This window comes from Phascolarctos cinereus, unplaced genomic scaffold (assembly GCF_003287225.1).
Source record: "Phascolarctos cinereus isolate Bilbo 61053 unplaced genomic scaffold, phaCin_HiC Scaffold_2;HRSCAF=192, whole genome shotgun sequence".
Lineage (NCBI taxonomy): Eukaryota > Metazoa > Chordata > Mammalia > Diprotodontia > Phascolarctidae > Phascolarctos > Phascolarctos cinereus.
In genome coordinates, this window is record NW_027555625.1 from 300,293,787 (window position 1) to 300,313,725 (window position 19,939).

General features: G+C 39.8%; 1 non-coding gene across 1 annotated transcript; it reads left to right on the forward strand.

The window, feature by feature from the left end:
* The first annotated feature begins 328 nt into the window (after positions 1-328).
* Positions 329-432, forward strand: LOC144456009 (U6 spliceosomal RNA). Its single transcript, XR_013484921.1, has one exon. It is a non-coding gene; the product is annotated as a U6 spliceosomal RNA (small nuclear RNA).
* Positions 433-19,939: the final 19,507 nt, after the last annotated feature.

The window sequence follows — 19,939 nt, forward strand, 5'->3', positions numbered from 1 at the left end:
TTCTTATTTAACTCTCTCGATACTCTTTGAAAATATTAAGACTCTAAAGTCATATTTATCTTCCCTTATTAGAATATTAGAACTACATTATCATATAGTCCCTTCTAATTGCTGAAGCAAATTTCCCTTTCTAGATTTCTCTTGACTCTTGCATTTCCATTTCAAAGTTCTTACTCAGCTCTTGTCTTTTCATCAGAAAAGATTGAAAAGTCCTCTATTCCAATAAAAGATCATTTTTCCTCCATAATATTATACACAGCTTTGCAAAATGTTATTCTTGTTTGTGCGCCTATATCTTTTGCCTTTTAGAATACTGTATTCCAAGACAGTGCTCACTTCAGCAGCACATATAGTAAAATTAAAATGATACAGAGTTTAGCATGGCTCCTGTGCAAGGATGACATGCAAATTCGTGGTGTTCTGTATCTTTTGGCAGGTAGGTGGCACAGTGAATAGAACATAGGGCTCTTTATGAGTTCAAATGTGGCCTCAGACATTTATTAGCTATGCGACCCTGGGCAAATTGCTTCACCTCTGTCTATTTCCGTTTCCTCATCTTTAAAATGAGCTGGAGAAGGACGCTACTCCAGTATTTTTACTGCGAAAATCCCACATGGGGTCATGAAAAGTCGGACACAACTGAAAACAACTCAACAACTCCAAAAAAATTCCAAGATATCTGGTTTATAATAGTAGCTTCTAAGTCTTTTGTGATCTTGACTCTGGTTCCTTGGAACTTGAACAGCTGCTTTCTGGGTGCTTACTGTATCTTTTCTTTCTTTGATGTGGAAGCTCTAGATTTTAACTGTGATGTTTCTGGGACTTTCTAGCATTTCTTTCTGGAGGTGATTGGTATATTCTTTTTATTTTTATTTTACTCTCTGGTTCTAATTGATTGGAACATTTTGATTTCTGATTTCTTGAAATATAACGTGCAAGTTTTTTTTTTTAAATCATGATTTTCAGTAATACCAATCATTCTTAAATTATTTTTCTTTGACTTCTTTTCTGGGCCATATGCTTTTGATACCTTTGTTTTCTTCTATTTTTGAAATTTGAATTTTTATTCTAATATTGCTTGCTTTCTCATAGAGTCATTGCTTTCTGTTTAGTCCATTCTAATTTTCAGAGAATCTGTTCCTTAGGTAAAGATGATCATTTTTCCTTCTAGTCTATTTATTCTCCTTCCAATTCTTTCTTCCAGAGCTTTTTATTATTTATCTTTTTCTTCATTCCTTCTAGGAAGGTAGTCCTTGTGGCTAATCCTTTGAGTCTCTCTTTGCAGTTATTATGAAGTTATTCTCTCCTTCTTTAGGGGGAAATCTCTGTATCAACAGGTTTTTTTTTATTGGTTGATGTCTTCTTTGTTTTACCCATTTCTACAACTTTAGTTCTTGAGTTGGCCCTTCATGCCAGTGTCAGGCCCTCGCCCCTGCTTTACTTTGGGGTAGGGTGATGAATCTTACTTAATCTCATCCTAGATTACCTGGGTTCCTGTGCTAACACTTCCTAGGGTTAGCCCCCTCCGTCCCCGTCCCCCCACCTGAAACTTTGAGGTTCAGAATAAAGGTCCCTGGATACATGAGCTGTCCTCTTCTGAGCATTGCCATGTTACACTGACTGCTTTGGTTTCAATGTGCTTTCAAGATTTCCACGTTGGGGCTTTCCAAATACCCTAGGGCTGTCCCAGAGGATCCGTCCACTCTTGCTACCCCTATACACAGATCCTTACATACTACCCATGTCTCAGATCCATTGCTAGTCACACTAGGAGGCTGCTGACTTGTTTGCCTGTACTAGTTAGAGTTGGCTTTGCTGGTAGCCCCCTTTCCTATTGTCCCTGGGCTTCTGGTTGGCCTTTCGTGCAGTTCTGAGGGAAAAGAAGTCACCTTAGTTTCTCATTGGATTTCTTGATTATTACTTGGTCTGGAACAAACTCAGAGTTTTTGATGGAGTAAATGTGTGAGAAGTAGAACTGCCTCCATTCAGACAGTCATCTTGTCTGGAAAGCTTCTGGCTTCTTTATTATTATTATTATTATTATTTATTATTATTATTATATTATTATTATTATATTTGTTCCAAGATGGCTCTCTGGGAAAGGGAGAGGGAAATGAAGGTGATATTAAAAAAGTAAAGATATTTTAAAAATTAAATATCTGTTCAATGCTATTCTATCCCCTCTTTCTTCTGTCCTGTACGTTTTGAATAAGTTTCAGAGAAAAGTTCCAGTCATGGGTCCCATCCTGCAAAGTCTCAGTGATATTTATGAGGGCAAATTTTCTGCTTTGCATTATAATTTCGAGATTGTCTTGTTTATTATTCACACTTTGTGCATTTGTATATAGACATCTGAGGGGTGCTATTGGATTTTATTTCTGACTCACTTCTTGGATATTGTCTCTCACGAATTACTGTTCCTCTTTTCTGCTATTCTTCTCCCTCTATGGCATCTTCCTCTGCCTACTACTTTCTGCAGTACATGACTTGTCAATTTTTTCCTTTTCTCTCACTTCTCCATTTAGTGACCTCTTGATTAGACTCACAAGACTCTAGGCAAATATGTTTTCACTGGGCAAACATATGCTTTTTTGCAGGGGCAAATACATCCTTTTTATAAAGGTAAATATCTCATACTAGATGTACTTCAACCCTTGCCCATTTCATAGCTTCAAGAATTCATAATTTCTTTATTTTAAACCATGGTCCAGAAATACAAATTCTATTAATAGACACCATCTTCTTAACCAGATGAGTATATCTCAAATTTCAATTTCTCTTTTGATTTCCTCTCCCTTTGTTTGGCAGTAGTGATAAGAATGCCACATGTTATCACAAGGTCTTCAGTTTTTTTGCCCAGGACTATGTTATCCTTAGCAATGCTTTCTACATTCTTTTTGGTGGTATTGTTTGCTCCAACGTGAAACACCAGAATTAAGAAGTAACAACCATTAGATTTGACAGTTCACAGGTTGTTTTCCATTATCTACTGAATATGTGTCCCAGGAATGCAGCAAATGTCTGGGTTTTCTCAGATCATTAAATAGCTGCCTAGCTATTTAATTCCCTCAGCAGGGAATCAGCAAACCACCCCTCTCCTCCTCTTCCTTTGCCCATGACAGGCAACTAATGGTGCTATGGAACCACACCATCATTGCTGGGAGCACAAGAAATTGCTTCCTCTAGAGTTGGTCCAGCTCACCTACTCTATAAGAAAAACATCATACCTCTTACATACCACCCAACATTCAATGCTTCTTCCCTCCTTTCTGGGTATCACATTTTTCTACCTTTCACTCTTCTACAGTAAATGAGTAATCCTCCCTCTCTTTATGTGATTTTTCTTCTCTTTATCCCTTCAAATTCTTCTTCCATCCTTTAAAGGAACCTTTTTTATCCTGGTAACCTGAAGAATAGGAGAACATTCCTCCAGACCTTTCATATGCTCATCTAGAATAGAGACTAGCTTGCACTTTATTCACATGTAAGTGTTCTGCCACAATTTTGTACTGGCAAAAGTATAAGCATAGTACATTCTCTGTAGGACATTGAAAAATTCATCATACTTAGTTGACGGATCATTTGTCTTCTTTTTTTTGGTAGTTCTCTTGGCTTATTTGTGATTATGTATAATTGCAAATTGCTTATTTTTGAGAGCCAAAATTAGTAATACAAATAAGACCCAATCTATTTCAATTAAATAAATATATATATGAAGCACCTACTATATGTAATATCCCATGTTAAAGACAAAAATAAAATTGGTCTTCAAAGAATTTACATTATTACAGGAAGAAATCACGTGTAAACAAGTAAGATAATTTGAGGAGGGAAAGAGAACAAATCAGAGCTCAGGAAAAGCTTCACATTGGGGCAACTGAGCCTTGAAGGAAGCTAAAGATTCTAAGAGGTGGAGCTGAGGAGTGTGTATTCCAGATGTGGGGAACAGCCAGTTCAGAGAAATGGAAGTAGAAGATGGGATGCCAAGTTCAGAGAAGACCAAGTAGGTCAGGTGAGTTGGAACACAGAGTGCCTGAGAGGAGTAAATCAATCTGGAAAGAGTTAGATTGGGAAGGACTTTAAATTATAGGGCGAGCAGTTGTATTTTATCCTAGGTGCAACAGAGAGTTCTTGAAGCTTACTCGGCAGGGGAGTGACATAGCCAGATCTGTACTTTATTTTATTTTTAGGGAGGCAATCAGGGTTAAGTGACTTGCCCAGGGTCACATGCATAGTAAGTGTCTGAAGCTGGATTTGATCTCAGGTCCTCCTGACTCCAGAGCCAGTACTGTAGTCACTGCACCACCTAGCTGCCCCAGACCAGTATTTTAGGAAGATTATTTCGAAGTTTATATGGAGGACAGACTAGAGAGGGAAGAGACTAAAATCAAAAATTCATAGAGATAGAGCCTGAAGGCACATTAGAGGTCATCTACAAATTTTTTTTTGTATTGTTGATGTTTTCTTTGTTTTACTCATCTCTACAACTTTAGTTCTTGAATTGGCCTTCTGTGCCAGGAAGGCCCTGCCCCCTGCCATGCTTTGGGGTAAGGTGGGGAAACAGAGGCCTACAGAGGTTAAGGGCCTGCCCAAGGTCACCCAGGTAGTAATAATTACATAGCACTCGCTATGTGCCAGATGCTTTAGAATTATTATCTCATTTGATTCTCACAACAACTCCATGAAGTAGGTGCTATTATTATCCCCATTTTACAGATGAGGAAACTGAGGCAAAGGTTAAGTGGCCTGCCCAGAGTCACACAGCTATTAAGTTAGATTTGAATGAAATCTTCCTGACTGCAGGCCCAGCCCTCTATCCACTGCACCATCTTTGTTGCTGTTCAGTTGTGTCTGACTCTTCGTGACCTCATTTGGGGTTTTGTTGGTAAAGATACTGGAGTAGTTTGCCATTTCCTTTTCTGGCTCGTTTTATAGACGAGAAACTGAGGCCCCAGATCGCACAGCTAGTAAGTGTCTGAGGCCAGATTTGAACTCAAGTTTCCTGACTACTGGCCTGCTGCTCTGTACTACTTAGGTGCCTCTAAAGTCTCACTAGGGCACATGAGATTATGAGTCTTCTGTGTTTTAATGTGTTTAACTTCTTTTGCGGTGAAGGGAATAAATAGATGTCTTATAACTGATATTTACTTTGTACATTGAGAAATTTTTTTCTAGAAGGACCCTATTAATCCCTTTTATAGGAGACCCTAGACATGAGTCATACCTAAGCTTTGTTTAAGAGATTTTCCCCAGAACTATGGAGGTGGGGCCAAGCAATGAGCCACAGAATTCAAGAAAAGCCTGTCTCCCCTCTTTAAGGGGTCAGGACACAGCCAGGAATCAGTCCAGTTCTTGTAAGTTCTGAGCTGAGATTTTCTATGGGAAATATTCTTCCCCCCTTCTTCCTTTCCCCCTCTTCTTCTCACCCTACCCCTTGGCCACACTGATAGAAACAAAAGTAAGTAATAGAAGGTGAATGCAAAAGCATGCACTATTCTGTAAGAATAGCATCAGAAGAACTAAATCTTGGAAACAGCTGAGCGTGACAAGGAACCTTAAGGGCAACAATGAAGGTGTTTAAAAATTGTGTCAGGGAAAAAAGAAGATCAAAAAAGGGATAGGACAGTGGCTTGGAGTAGATGAGACAATGATAACTTAAAACATAGAGAAGGCAGAGCAGCTTTTTTTTTGAACTTTGTTTCTGCTTTTCCCACCAAGAAGAATGAGCTTGAGACAAGAAAGGATAGAACAAAAATGACTAACAGGGAATTTGTGCCTAATATAAAGAAATAATAAGAGGGCACTTAGCTGTCTTTGATAAATTCGAGTTGTCTGGCCCCATTGAACTTCATCCCTAAGAGCTAAAAGAATGGGCAGATAAAACTGTGGAGCCACCATTGGGGATATTTGAAAGCTCTTGGAGGCACAATGATAATAATGGAAATGGAAAGAACAACACAAGAAAAATGAACAGTGATCAAACTCAGTCCTAGAGAAGAGTTGAGAAAATGTACCTCCTTCCCCTCTTTTTGAGAGCTAGGGGTGGGGTGGTTCAGATGTGGAATATTTAACATACTGTGGAATAGTTAATGTGGTTATTAGTTCTGTTAAGGTACTTTTTAATCCTCTTTTGTTACAAGGGATGGCTGACTGGGCAGAGGAGGGATATATTCAGAAATAAAGATCATGTGAAAACAAAAAGTATTAAAAATAAGAAGCAAAGCAAAGAAAAATAAGAACCAATTTTTAAAAAAATCATGGAGAAGAAGAGAAGTACTGCAGGACTAAAAGGGAATGAATTTTGTCCTGATTTTCAAAAGAGAAAAGAACATACTCTTTAGTGAGCTTGACGCTGATTCCTGAGAAAACTAAATTAGATGGCCTAGAGAGATGCTGAGATTTCTTCCAACTTTTAATTTCTATTATTGAGACTCTGTGATCCCTAGAAAATGGTCATGGAGACCCCACCTGAAGACCTGTAATGAAGGGAAACCTTCTACCTCCTGAGACAGCCCACTCTACTTTTGGTTAGCCTTGGTTGTTAGTAAGCCTAAAGCTGACTCTACAACCCATGGGCCCATGACAGAAGGTAGAACACTGGAGCTAAAGTCAGAATAACTTGAATTCAAATCCAGCCTCAGATACTTACTGCTTGAGTGATCCTGGGCAAGTCACTTAATCTTTGTCTGCCTCAGTTTTTCAACTGTAAAATGGGGATAATAATAATAGCACCTACCTCCCAGTACTGTTATGAGGATCAAATGAGATATTTGTAAAACACTTAACACAGTACCTGGCAGATAGGAGGTGCTTAATAAATGCTTATTCCTTCGCTCCCCTTCCTTCCTACTTCTCCCTTCTGCAGTCAAAATGAACAAGTCTAATCTTTCATCATGTGTCAAATACTTAAGATATCTATTATGATCCCCCTAAGTTGTATATTCTCTAAGCTAAAGACATAGTTTTTCAATGTTTATAAAAGTACATGATGATATTCTAGAATCAGAGGGTAAAAACATTCTACAACCAGATTGTAAAATAGCAATTTAAAGAATCCACTGATCATCTCCTGAAAGAGACCCCAAAATGAAAGTGCCAGGAACATTATAGCCAAATTCCACAGTTGCCAGGTCAAGGAGAAAATATTTCAAGCAGTCAAAAAGAAACAATTCAAATATCATGGAGGTTAGCACAAGATTTAGCAGTTTCTGCATTAAAGGATCAGAGTGCTTGGAATATGATATTCCAGAGGGCAAAGGAGCTATAGGAATACAACCAAGAATCACCTACCCAGAAAAACTGAGTATAATCCTTCAGGAGAAAAAAAAATGGATATTTGATGAAATAAAGTACTTTCAAGCATTTCTAATGAAAATGCCAGAGCTGAATAGAAAATTTAGCTTTCAAATATAAGACTCAAGAGAAGCATAGAAAGGTAAACAGGAAAGAGAAATCATAAAGGATTCAATAAGATTAAACTGTTTACATTCCTACATGAGAAAATGGTACTTGTAACTCCTAAAAATTTTCTCATTATTTAGGGCAGTTAGAAAGAGTATACATAGACAGAGGGCATGGGTTTGAGCTGAATATGATGGGATGATTATCTAAAAAAATAAAATTAAGGGGTAAGAGAGAAGCATGCACTGGGAGAAGGGGAAAGGAAGAAGTAGAATGAGGTAAATTATCTGACATAAAAGAGGCATGAAAGAGCTTTTATACTGGAGGAGAAGATGGGAGAGGTGGGGGGAAGCATGTAAATCTTACTCTCATCGGAATTGGCTCAAAGAGGGAATAATATGCACACATAGTTGGGTATAGAAATCTATCTCACTCTACAGGAAAGTAAGAGGGGAAAGGGATAAGAGAAGGAATAGGGTGGGGCTGGTAGAAGGGAGGGTGGATTGGGGGAGGTAAACATCAGAAATGAAGCAGGGTGAAAGGAGAGAGAGTAGAGATAAAGAGAGAGAGAGGAGAAAATAGGATAGTGGGAAATGCAAAATCAGTAATCATAACTGCGACAAATTTTTTATAAGTCTCTGATAAAGACTTCATTTCTCAAATATATAGAGAACTGAGTCAAATTTATAGAAATAAGAACCATTCCTCAATTGATAAATGGTCAAAGGATATGAACAAGTAGTTTTCAGATGAAGTAATCAAAGGTATCTGTAGTCATATAAAAATGCTCTAAATCACTATTGATTAGAAAAGTGCAAATTAAAATAACTCTGACCTATCACCCCATACATATCAGATTGGCTGCTATGACGGAAAAAGAAAATGATGAATGTTGAAGGAGATGTGGAAAAGTTGAAACACTAATGCACTGTTGGTGAAGAGGCGTACTGATTCCACCATTCTATAGAGCAATTTGGAACTATGCCCAAAGGGCTATAAAACCATGCATACCCTTTGACCAAGCAATACCACTACTAGATCTATATCACAGAGAGATGAAAAACAAAAAGCAAAAGGACCTATATGTACAAAAATATTTACAGCAGCAATTTTAGTGGTGTCAAAGAACTGGAAACTGAGGGGATGTCCATCAGTTGGAGAATGGCTGAATAAGTGGTTGTATATGATTGTGATGGAACACTAATGTAAAGAAAGACAAGCAGGATGCTTTCAGAAAAACCTGGAAGGATTTACATGAGTCAACGCAAAGTGAAATAAGTAGAACCATAAGAACATTGTATGCAGTAACAGCAATATTGTATGATGACCAACTAGGAATGACTTAGTTATTCTTAGCAATACAATGATCCAAGATAATTCTGAAGGACTTATGATGAAAAATGTTATCCATCACCAGAGAAAGAACTGATAGAATCTGAATGCAGATCAAAACATACTTTTTCTTTACTTTATTTTTCTTGGGTTTTTTTTTTTTGGTCTGTGTCTTCTTTCACAACATAATTAATATGACATATGTATTGCATGACTGAACATGTATAACCTATATCCGATTGATTGCCTTTTTAGTGAGGGAGGAAGGGAGGAAGGTAGAGAGTTTGGAATTCAAATTTTTTAAAAATGTTAAAATTGTTTTTACATGTAATCGGGGAAAAATAAAATATTTTTTTTTAAGTATATGATGAGGATCCACTGATCCTCAGTTGGATACTTACGGCATGTACTTTATTCACTGTCCTAGTCTCCCTCCTTTGGAAACATTTCAGTTTGGTTACATCCTTCCTAAAATATGATTTCCAGAACTGAAAATAATGCTGAAGATGTGGTCTTACTAGGGCAGAGGACAACAGCATTATGGCTTTCTCTGATATGGCCTTTCTCTCTTTTTTGTTTGGTTTTTATGATGCCTTTTGTTTCTAGATCACAGTTATTTCTCAAGGTAAGACTCGAGCCTCCCCTTTCCCCACCTTCCCCAGCACTCTCCTGTAATCTAGAAAAACAGTTAAGTAAAACCAATTTACATGGCAAGTGCATCTGATCACATGTGCAACAATCTGTACCTGCAGTCTACTCTACAAAGAGGAGGAAAGTGTGTTTTATCATCTGTTCTCTTGGATCAGGATTTAGTCATTATAATTAATCAGAGGTCAGCTGACTTTCATTGATATATTGTTTGCATTGTTGTAGTCATTATAAATATTATATATACATATATACACACATAGATTATTTATAGTTCTCCTGGTTCTATTTAATTCCAATTTAGTTCAGATGTCTTCCATTATTTCTCTTAAATTCTCGTATCCATCATCTCTTGTCAATAGGCACAATAATATTTTATTACATTTATAGAAATTTTTTAACCATTCTGCACTCAGGGAGCATTCACTCTTTTTCTACTCTTTTGATACCATGAAGAAGTGCTACTCTGAATATTTTGGCATGCATGGCACACTCCCCCTCCCCCTCCTTAGGAGTGTGAGTAGGGTGATTGCTAGGTCAAAGGGCATGAACAGTTTAGTGACTTTTCTCACATACTTCAAAACTGGTTTCTGGAACAGCTGGACCAATTCACAGCTCATTATGGCCTCTTTAAACTGCCTAAAATTGCCTCCATTGCTTTTTCTACCTTACCACACTGCTGACTCTTGTTTAACTTACAATCCACTAAAACCCCCAGATTTTTTCCCACAGGAACTATTCACTAATCATATATCCCCCATCCTTTAGGTGTGAAGTTAATTTTTTGGATCCATATAAAAGACTTTATATTTACCCCTGTTAAATTTCATTGCATTAGATTCAGCCCATCATTTGAGCCTGCCAAAAACATTTTCTATCCAGTGGTCTCTATCACACAATATTTTGGGGTTTTTGCATGTGCAAATCTGATAAGGATGTCTCCATCCATGTCATTGATCAACATGACAGGACAGGACATGATAGAACAAAGAACAAATCCCTGATGTGTTGCACTGGACACATCTTTCCAAGGTGATGTTGACCTATTAATGACTACTCTAAGGGGCAATCCTTCAGCCTCCTCTAAATCCAGCCAGCTCTGCTAGCCCACATATCTCCATTGAGTTCACAAGGGTAACATCGGAGGCTTTACCAAACATTTTGCTGAAATTTAAATATGCTATCATCTTCGTGAGCTCCTTGAGCTGTCTTTTGTTCTTCTTTGCAACCCCAGTGCTAAGTGCAGTGCCTGGAACATTGTCGGCACTTAAAAAAATGCTTATTGGATGACTAACTATAGATTCCCCCCATATCCATTTAGTTACCAGTATAGTCACCAGTCTTGTAAACCTGTTAAGAAAAGGAGATGAAATCAGCCTGATGTGACCTGAAGTCGTACTAGCTCTTACTGATCATCACATCCCTTTATAAACACTTGAAGTCATACTTTTCAATGATATTTAATACTTCCATGGAGCTGTGTTCTCATCTACGTGGGTAATCCCTGCAATAGTTTAGAGTATAAGCCATCCATACCTTTCCATCCTGTGGAACTCTTGTCCATGTTCTTCTATCTATCTGTCCAAATATCCTCCACTGGGGTCTACCCTCTATCATCTCTTTAATTAGCTTTTTCAGTTATCAAGCATTTCTTTTATCTCCCTTTACACTTTCCCTTCTCCAGTGGTAGGAAAAGAAAAGGAACAGCAAAACTCTTGTAATAGATGTGCATGGTCAAACAAAACAAATTCACCCATTGGCCATCTCCAAAGGTATGTCTCGTTCTACATATCTCGCACATTGCCCCTCTGTCAGAAGGTGGGTAGTACTCTTTATTCTCAGTGCTCCAGGATTGTTCATTTTTATGATGTTATTTTTATGGTATAAATTGTTCTCCTTACTTTAGATCAGTTCATACAAGTCTTCCTGCGTTCTCTGAAGTCATCTCTTTCATTGTTTCTTGTAGCACAATAGTAATTATATTACACAATGTGAATTACATCCATATACTATATTTTGTTCAGATTTGTTCATATATCATATATTCTTACACCATAATTTATTCAATTATTCCCCAACTGATGAGCACTCCTTTAGTTCCTCTGTGATCTCATAACATTACACAGGTATTTGTGGGTTGTCTACATATTAGCCTTCATTCTCACTACATGATCAGTTTAACTCCTTTTCTAGGCATACATTCCTTAATGACCTATTTTGTGCTTCTTCTGAACACAATTTATCATTTGAGGCAGCTGGGAGTACAGTGGATAGGGTGGACCTGGAATCACAAAGACCCAGGTTCAGATCTGGCCTGGGACACCTACTAGCTTTATGACCCTGGGCAAGTCATTTAACCTCTATCTATCTCAGTTTCCTCAACTATTGTTTAGATAAAATGAGAATAACACTTGTAAAGCACTTTGCAAACTTTGGAGGACTATACGAATACAAGCTATTAACATTGTTGTTGTTGTTCAGTGGTTCAGTCATGTCTGACTCTTCACAACCCCATTTTCCTTGTCAAAGATACTGTAGCGGTTCGCTCTTTCCTTCTCCAGCTCATTGTGCAGATGAGGAAACTGAAGCAAACAGGGTTAAGTGACCTGCCCAGGGTCACATGGCTAGTACGTGTCTGAGGCTGGATTTGAACTCTGTTAAATGAATCTATGCTATGTACTATTCTGAAGAAGGACAGTGTGGAGTCCTGCAGAGATAGCTAACCTCAGAGCCAAGAAGGCCTGGGGTTAAGTCCTGGCTCTCCCACACATTGTGTGTATGATCCTTGACAGGTCACTTAACCTTTCAGTCACTATCCCTAAAGGCAAATCTTGAAGATTAGAAAAATAATGCCTAATAATAATAGTTAGCATTTACACAGAGCCCTATGTTTTGCAAAGTACTCCATGTGCTACTTCATTTGATCCTCACCACAACCCTGTCATTTATCACAGTACCCGGCACATTGCACGCACTTAATAAATGCTTGCACCTAACAACCTAGGGGCTATTATTACCCCCATTTCACAGATGAGGAAATTGAGGCTGAGAGAAGTTAGGTGGTTTATAGGATCACACACCTAGTAAATTATATGAAGCAGGATTTGAATTCGGGTCCAACCTGACCCCAAATCCATTATTTACCCACCAAACCCCTACTTCTAGAACAGTTGCCAATCTGCATTGGAAAAGGAAGTTTCCTCACCACAGGCCCCCTGCACCAATAGTATCACAAATCTGGACTAAGATAAATGGTTTTTTTTTTGTTTTTTGTTTTTTGGCTAGGCAATGGGGTTAAGTGACTTGCCCAGGGTCACACAGCTAGTAAGTGTTATGTGTCTGAGGCCGGATTTGAACTCAGGTCCTCCTGAATCCAGAGCCGGTGCCCTATCCACTGTGCCACCTAGCTGCCCCAGGACTAAGATAAATGTAACAGTCTATTTGCACCCATTATCATCTCTCTGTGGTGGACAGAGTGCCAGGCCTGGAGTCAAGAAGACTCATCTTCCCGAGTTCAAATCCCACTTCAGACTTTTATTAGCTGTGTGACCCTGGGCAAGTCACAACATTGCTTGCCTCAGTTTCCTCATCTGTAAAATGAGCTGGAGAAGAAAATGACAAACCACTCTAGTATTTTTGCCAAGAAAATCCAAAATGAGGTCATGAAGAGTTGGACGTGACTGAAATGAGTGAACAACAATCGTTGCTCCACTGTTTTTTGGTTGATCCAAAAATCTTAAATCTTTGGAAATGGTTATCCCACGATTTCTAATTATATTTTGTTGGTGGTGTTCTGTCACATTGAATCATGGGGGAAATATTAGCATTAATGAGATAGAGTTTCATAGATCTAGAGTCTGAAGAATGTTAGTTATCATTGAGTCCAACCTCTCATTTCACAGGTGAAGAAACTGAGGCACAGGGAAATTCAGTTAGTTGCCCAAGGGGACGCAAACAGAAGGCATCAGAGGCAGTATTTTAATCTGGGCCTTTTGGTTTTGTTTCAGAAAGAAGACCGAGGGCAACAAAATGCTGTCCTATTACTCAGATTCCATCCAACCCACCCTCTCCCTCTCATTCTACTCTGGGCCCTGCTCATTGTCCCTCTGCTCTATCTATCCGTCATCTGTGTGTTTGGGAAGCATCTCCATATGGAGATAAGAGCAGGACTTACACCCGTCTCAGGCTCCAGCAATAAGACTGAAGAGACAGAGAAGCCTGATCTGAAGGGTATTCTGAATCACTACAAGTCCTGACTCCCAGTTTTCCAAAGGCCACCTTCAGAAGCTGAATGGCTGCTCTACATACAGGGCATCTTCTGGCTGTGCTTCATTCCTCACCATCTTGGGGTGAGGTTCTTAGGTGGGTGTCAAACATGACTCCAACTTGGCCTCCCTGGGATCCAGTCCTCACGTTATTCTTCCTTTGTTGCCATTTCCTCTGAGATTTCAAAACTCTTAGATTCTGGGAGCTAGAGGAGGTTGAAAGCTAGCTCTAGACTGGGAAACTACATCCATTTCAGGCCTCAACCTTAGGACCCGGAATACAGTAGAGGGCTGGCTCTGAAGAAGACTCAATCATCTTAGATTCTAGGTTTCCATGCACCAAAGGTATTAAGAAGTAAATTTTTCTCCTGAGGATGTCAAGAACAGGAGCTGAATATCTACTACATTAATCCAAAATGATGTCCTACACATATGACTGGCATTCAGAACTTGACTTTGGTATCCTCAGGAGAAAAACTCATTCCTTAGTGCCTCTGGAACCTAAGATGACTGAGTCCCATCATCTTGGGTGAAAAGGGAACATGAGTTCTGCCTTGCCCCAGTGACTCAACTACTTTCTTCATTGCTGGCAAGCAATGGGCTGAATTCAAGAAGATGAAATTAGGTAGGGATTACACTTGGGCATAAAAAAATCAACTTCTCAAGTACAAGATATGCAGGCGATGTGGTTACATAGCAGTATGTCTAAAAGAAATTTGGGGATTTAGTGGAACTCAATTTCAACAGGATTAGGTAACAGCCAAAGAAGCTAATGAGTTCTTGGGTCACATTAAAAGTCATAGCTTCCAGGAATAAGAAAGGGGTAGTCTCACTGTATTCTGCCCTTGTCAGACCTTAACTAGAGTATTATCTTCTGCTTGGAGTGGGCAGGGGAGTGGGGGTTGGGTCATGATTTAACAAGGACATTGATAAGTTGGAAAGTGTTCAGAGGAAGGCCACTAGGATGGTGAAATGTCCTGAGTCCCAGTTCTGCGAAGGACATAGAAAGAATTCAGGGTATTTAGCCTAGAGAAGGGAAGGCTCAAGAAGGACTTGATAGCTATGTTCAGGAATTTGAGGAACTGCCCTATGGAAAAGGGACTAAATTTGTGCTGTTTGTTCCCAGAGGGCAGAATAAATAGCACTGGGTAGCCAGTGCAAAGAGGCAAATATATAGGCCTGATGTGAGGACAAACTTCCTACCGATCAGACTTGTCCAAAAGGGAATGGACTGCCCATAGAGGTTGTGGCTCCCGCCCCCCCCCCATATGGAAGTCTTTCCTTTTTTTTTTCTTCTTCAAATAGTATTTTATTTTTTCCAATTACATATAAAGACAATTTTTAGCATTCTTTCTTTTTAAATTTTGAGTTCCAATTTTTTCTCCCTCCCTCTCCTCCCTCTCCCTAAAACTGTCATTGAGGGTGTTTTAACAGAGGCTGGAGGAGGCCATGCTGCATGGCTTCTAGTGGACATTCCTCTGGGAGTATAGGAGGGACTAAATGGTCACTGAAATTCATTCCAGCTCTCCAAATCTGTAATTCTGGGATTGCATTTCAGAAATAGACGATATCCTTGGTGTTCTGGTTCCAGAGGTGGTGAGGACCTGCCCTGAATTGGCATTCAGTCATACCAAATGCCAGAGGATAGGTGTCTTGATCACCTGATTATTCTCCACGGTGGGTCAGCTCCAGCTACTGATACCCCAGAGATTCAGAATCAATGGCTGCTAAGGCAAGACTGCTCTTCCTTACTTTTCCTCTTTCTAATCTCGTCCCTACCTGCTTCAGCCCCGCTGCTACAAAATCTACATCTGGACTTCTTAACCTTTTGTGTCTCAGGGACCCCTTCCGCAGTGTGGTGAAGCCCTTCCCAGAATAAGGTTTTTAAATTTATAAAATAAAAGACAGAATTACAAAGAAAGCCACTTGCATTGAAATAAAGATGACATAAATAAAAATATTTCTTATCCAAATAAATGGACTCCTTTGAGTCACGCCCCACCCCCTGGGTCAGTGGACTACGAATCCCTGTTTTACACCTTCTGCCTCCCACCTCAAAACTGTGCTCTGTTATTTATAAACTCCCTTTGGATCTCTTCCCTTCACACTCTTTCCATCTTCTTGCACTAATGGAAACCTGGCTTTCTCCAGAGAAACACTGCATTCCTGGCCACCCTCTCCGGTATGAGGTGTTCCTTCTCTCATGCTCCTTGAAGCATGAACCACTTTTACCTTCAAGATCATATAAAAAATCCTCTGTTTGGCTTTTAAAGCCCTTTATGATCTGGCTCTTTCCCACACTAACAGTCTTTTTATACCTTACTCCCCTCCACGTACTTTGTGATCTGGTGGGTCTGTCCTCCTTGCTGTTCCTTGAACAAGACACTCCATCTCCTGACTCTGGACATTTTTTCTGGCTAGTCTCCTGGCCTGGAATGCTCTTTCTCCTCAATCCCTCCTCCTAGTTTCCCTGGCTTCCTTCAAGTCTTAGCTAAAGTCCAAACTTCTGCAAGAAGCCTTTCCCAGTGTTCCTTAGTCTTAGCGCCTTCCCCTGGGGCTACTAAGGTATCCTCTATATAGCTTGTTTGGACAGTGGCTTGCATGTTGTCTCCCCCATTATACCGTGAACTCCTTGAGAACAGGGACTGGGTTTTGCCTTTCTATATATTCCCAGGGCTTAGCACAATGCTTGGCTCATAGTAGGCACTAAATAAATGCTAGTTGGATGGCTGGCTTACTGATTGAAGCCTTGGAAACACCTTGTGCCTTCCATCTCCTGCTGGGCCCAGTGTGTGTCCCCTGAGGGAAAGGGACAACGGGCTGGACTTGATGTTTTCTATCTGTCTCAAAGCAACAAATTGGATGTCCAGTAGTAGAAGGCAACATCACTCCTGGTGCAAAGAGGAGCAAACCCACCTTTGACCTCAGGCCTTCTATCTCTTGGGGGGCTCCTTTTCCTGCCTAATACCTAGTCTTCGAAGGGAAGGGAAGAGGAGTTGTGAAGCAGGGCATCCTGTCTGACCATGCACCTGCCACCTCACTTTGCACTTGCCTGCAGCTTGATCTCCAGCCTTTATTGGGAGTAGCACCCTCCACTCAGTGATGAACGCTCTCCCACCTGATCATCCCTTCAGATCCCAGTGATTCTGAACTCCTGTAGATCGTCCCTCAATGCTGCTAAATGAAGATGGAGAAAATCATGCAACCATTTTGATGGGGTCCACTACAAATTTGTGTTACATAACCTCAACTGGGGCCTCACTGCTGCCAGGCAATCCTACCATACCTCCCTTATCAACTCCCTATCCCACTCTTCACAGCAGCTCTTCAAACCTCTTCATCCCTCCTCAAACCCCCCATAGACTCCCCCAACCCCTCTCTCTGCTAAAATCTTGCCTCATATTTCACAGGAAAAAATTTGAGACCTTTCATTACGAGCTCCCTCTGTCTCATCTCCTATCACTCAGATGCCTTCTGCCATTATTTCTTCTTCATCCCAGTCTCACGTGATGAAATTGCTTGCTGTTAACCAAGGCTAACTCCTCTAACTTGTTCAAGCAATCCCCTTATATCCCATCTCCTGCAACACATTGCTTCCTCTGTCATCCCTATTCTTTCACTTATTTTCAGTCTCTCCCTGTAAACTGACTCATTCCCTACTGCCTACAAAGATACCCATATCTCCCCAATGCTGAAAAACCTTTGCTTGATCCTCCTATCCCTGCCATCATCCTATATCTCTTATTCCTTTTGTAGATAAACTCTTCTAAAAGGCCATCTACAATAGGTGCCTCCACTTTTTCTCCTCTCACTCTCTTCTTAACCCCTTACAATCCAATTTCTCATCTCATCATTCCACTGAAATTGCTCTTTCCAAAGTTACTCATCATCTCTTAGCTGCCAAATCCAATGACCTTTTCTTAATCCTCATTCTCCTTGATCTCTCTGTAGCCTTCAACACTGTCGATCACTCTCTTTTGGATACTCTTCCCTCTAGGTTTTTAGAACACAACTCTATCTTGGTTCTCTTCCTACCTATCTCACTATTCCTTTGCAGGATCATCTTCCAGATCACATTCTCTGTACTACTTCACTTGGTGATCTCATCAGCTTCCATGGAATAAATTACCATTTCCATGCTAATGATTCTCAGATCTACCTATCCTTCCCCAAACTCTCTGTTGACCTCCCATCTCACATCTCCAACTATCTTTTAGAAATCTTGAATTGGATGTCCAGTAGACATCTTAAATTCAGTATGTCCAAAATTAAGCTCATCATCTTTCCTCCTAAAAACTATGTCCCCCACCATCTTCCCAATTATTGTAGAAAGCAACACATCCTTCCAGTCCCTCAGATTCACAACCTAGAAGTTATCCTGGACTCCTCACTATCTCTCATTCCCATATCCAATCTGTTGCCAAGATCTGTCAGTTTTACCTTTGCAAATATGCCCCCCTTTCTCCTCTGACATTGCCGCTGTCTGGTGCAGCCCCTCGTCATCTCTCATCTTGACTTTTGTAGTAGTCTTCAGGCGGATCTGCCTGCCTCAATCCTCTGCCTGCTCCAATTCATCCTACATTCAGCCATTAAAGTGATTTTCCTAAAAGACAGGTCTAATCATGTCCCCTCCCTACTCAACAAATGCCAGTGGCTATCTATTGTGTCCAGGATCAAATATAAAATACTGTGCTTGGCATTCACAGCCCTTCATAACTCAACTTCTTCCCACCTTTGCAGTCTTCTTATATCTTACAGGAGGTCCAACACAAACTCATTGATCCAGTCACACTGGACTCCTTTCCATCCCTTGAACAAGACACTCCATCTCTCCTCACTGGGCATTTTCTCTGACTGTCCGCCATGCCAGAAATGTTCTCCCTCCTCCACTCTGATTACCAGCTTCCCTTAAGTCTCAACTAAAATCTCATCTTTATGGAAAACCTTCCCCAATCCTTCATTCTAGTGCCTACCTTTTGTTAATTATTTCCTATGTATCCTAGCTTGCTTTGTCTATATTTCTTTCCATGTTGTCTCCCCCCTTAGATTGTAAGCTCCTTGAGGGCAGAGACTGTTTTTTCCTCTTTGTGTATCCCCAGTGCTTTGCACAATGCCTGGCACACAGTAGGTAATTAATAAATGCTTATTGATTGATTGATTGATTGATTGAAGAGGAAGAACAGGCATATTTCTTGTTCCTCACTCCTACTTCTAGACCATCCTCTTGCCACCATCATTCAATGTAACTTTTTTTCATTTCTAGCTTTTCTTTCAATTTAATGTTGATTTGTATCTTCGCTCTAACAAATCCATACTATACACAGACAGGTGATTCAGAAATGACTCCCACATGGTCACTAAAAGTCCATGTCAAGTTTTGCTTTGCTATTCAATGTTCTCTCTATCCAGCACTTTCTAACTCTCTTCTTGAAGAAAGCATTCATGATCATGGGATCATCAGATCACAGACTTCAAGCTGGAAGGTTCTTTAGGGACTTTATCTAGTCTAATGCCCTCATGTTATAGATAAGGAACTTGATATATAGTCATGAGACTTCTATGTAGTCTACAAGACTTTGGCTTTTGTGGTTTCTTCATCCTGAGTCACATTTTTCAACATATTGTTTTTTCCATCCACTTCTATGCCTGCTTTTGCCCTGAAATCTCTGAGTGTTGAAGTATATGTATGTTGATTAGGCCTGAGGTCCTTATGATTCCAGAGTAACCATGATGAAGAATGTTAAGAGGCAATGCAGAATTGACTACGTGCTTTGGTTTTTCTTTTATTTTTGTAGACAGGGGAAGGTGGGAGAGGGGAAACAAATACTTGATAGTTGAAAAAAGAAATTAAAAAAAAGGAAGAAGGCAGAGCCAGGAAAATAATATACATAATGGTTATAACAAGGCAAATGAAAAGAACAACCAAAACAATTAAATATGGTAGAAGAATGATGATCAAATTTGAGCCCAAAGGAGAGATGAGCAGTTAGCTCCCTCCCTTTTATTCCAGAAGTGGGGATGGAACATTTCTTATACTTTTCAACTCAGCTAATGTACTGGGTAGTTTGATGAACTGCTCCCTCCCCCTTCTCCTTTTTCTTGAGTATTCTTTGTTCCAAGGGATGGTTTTCTGAGGAAGAGAAGATGAAGTGGGATATATTTGGAAATAAAGATGGTGTGAAACAAACAAAAAAAGAATTTGGAGGTTCTTATCGAGTTATTTTTTCCCCTTCTTTTTATTTTGTTCACTGAGTTTATTTTCATCTGAAAACGAATGACCACATTTCATGGAA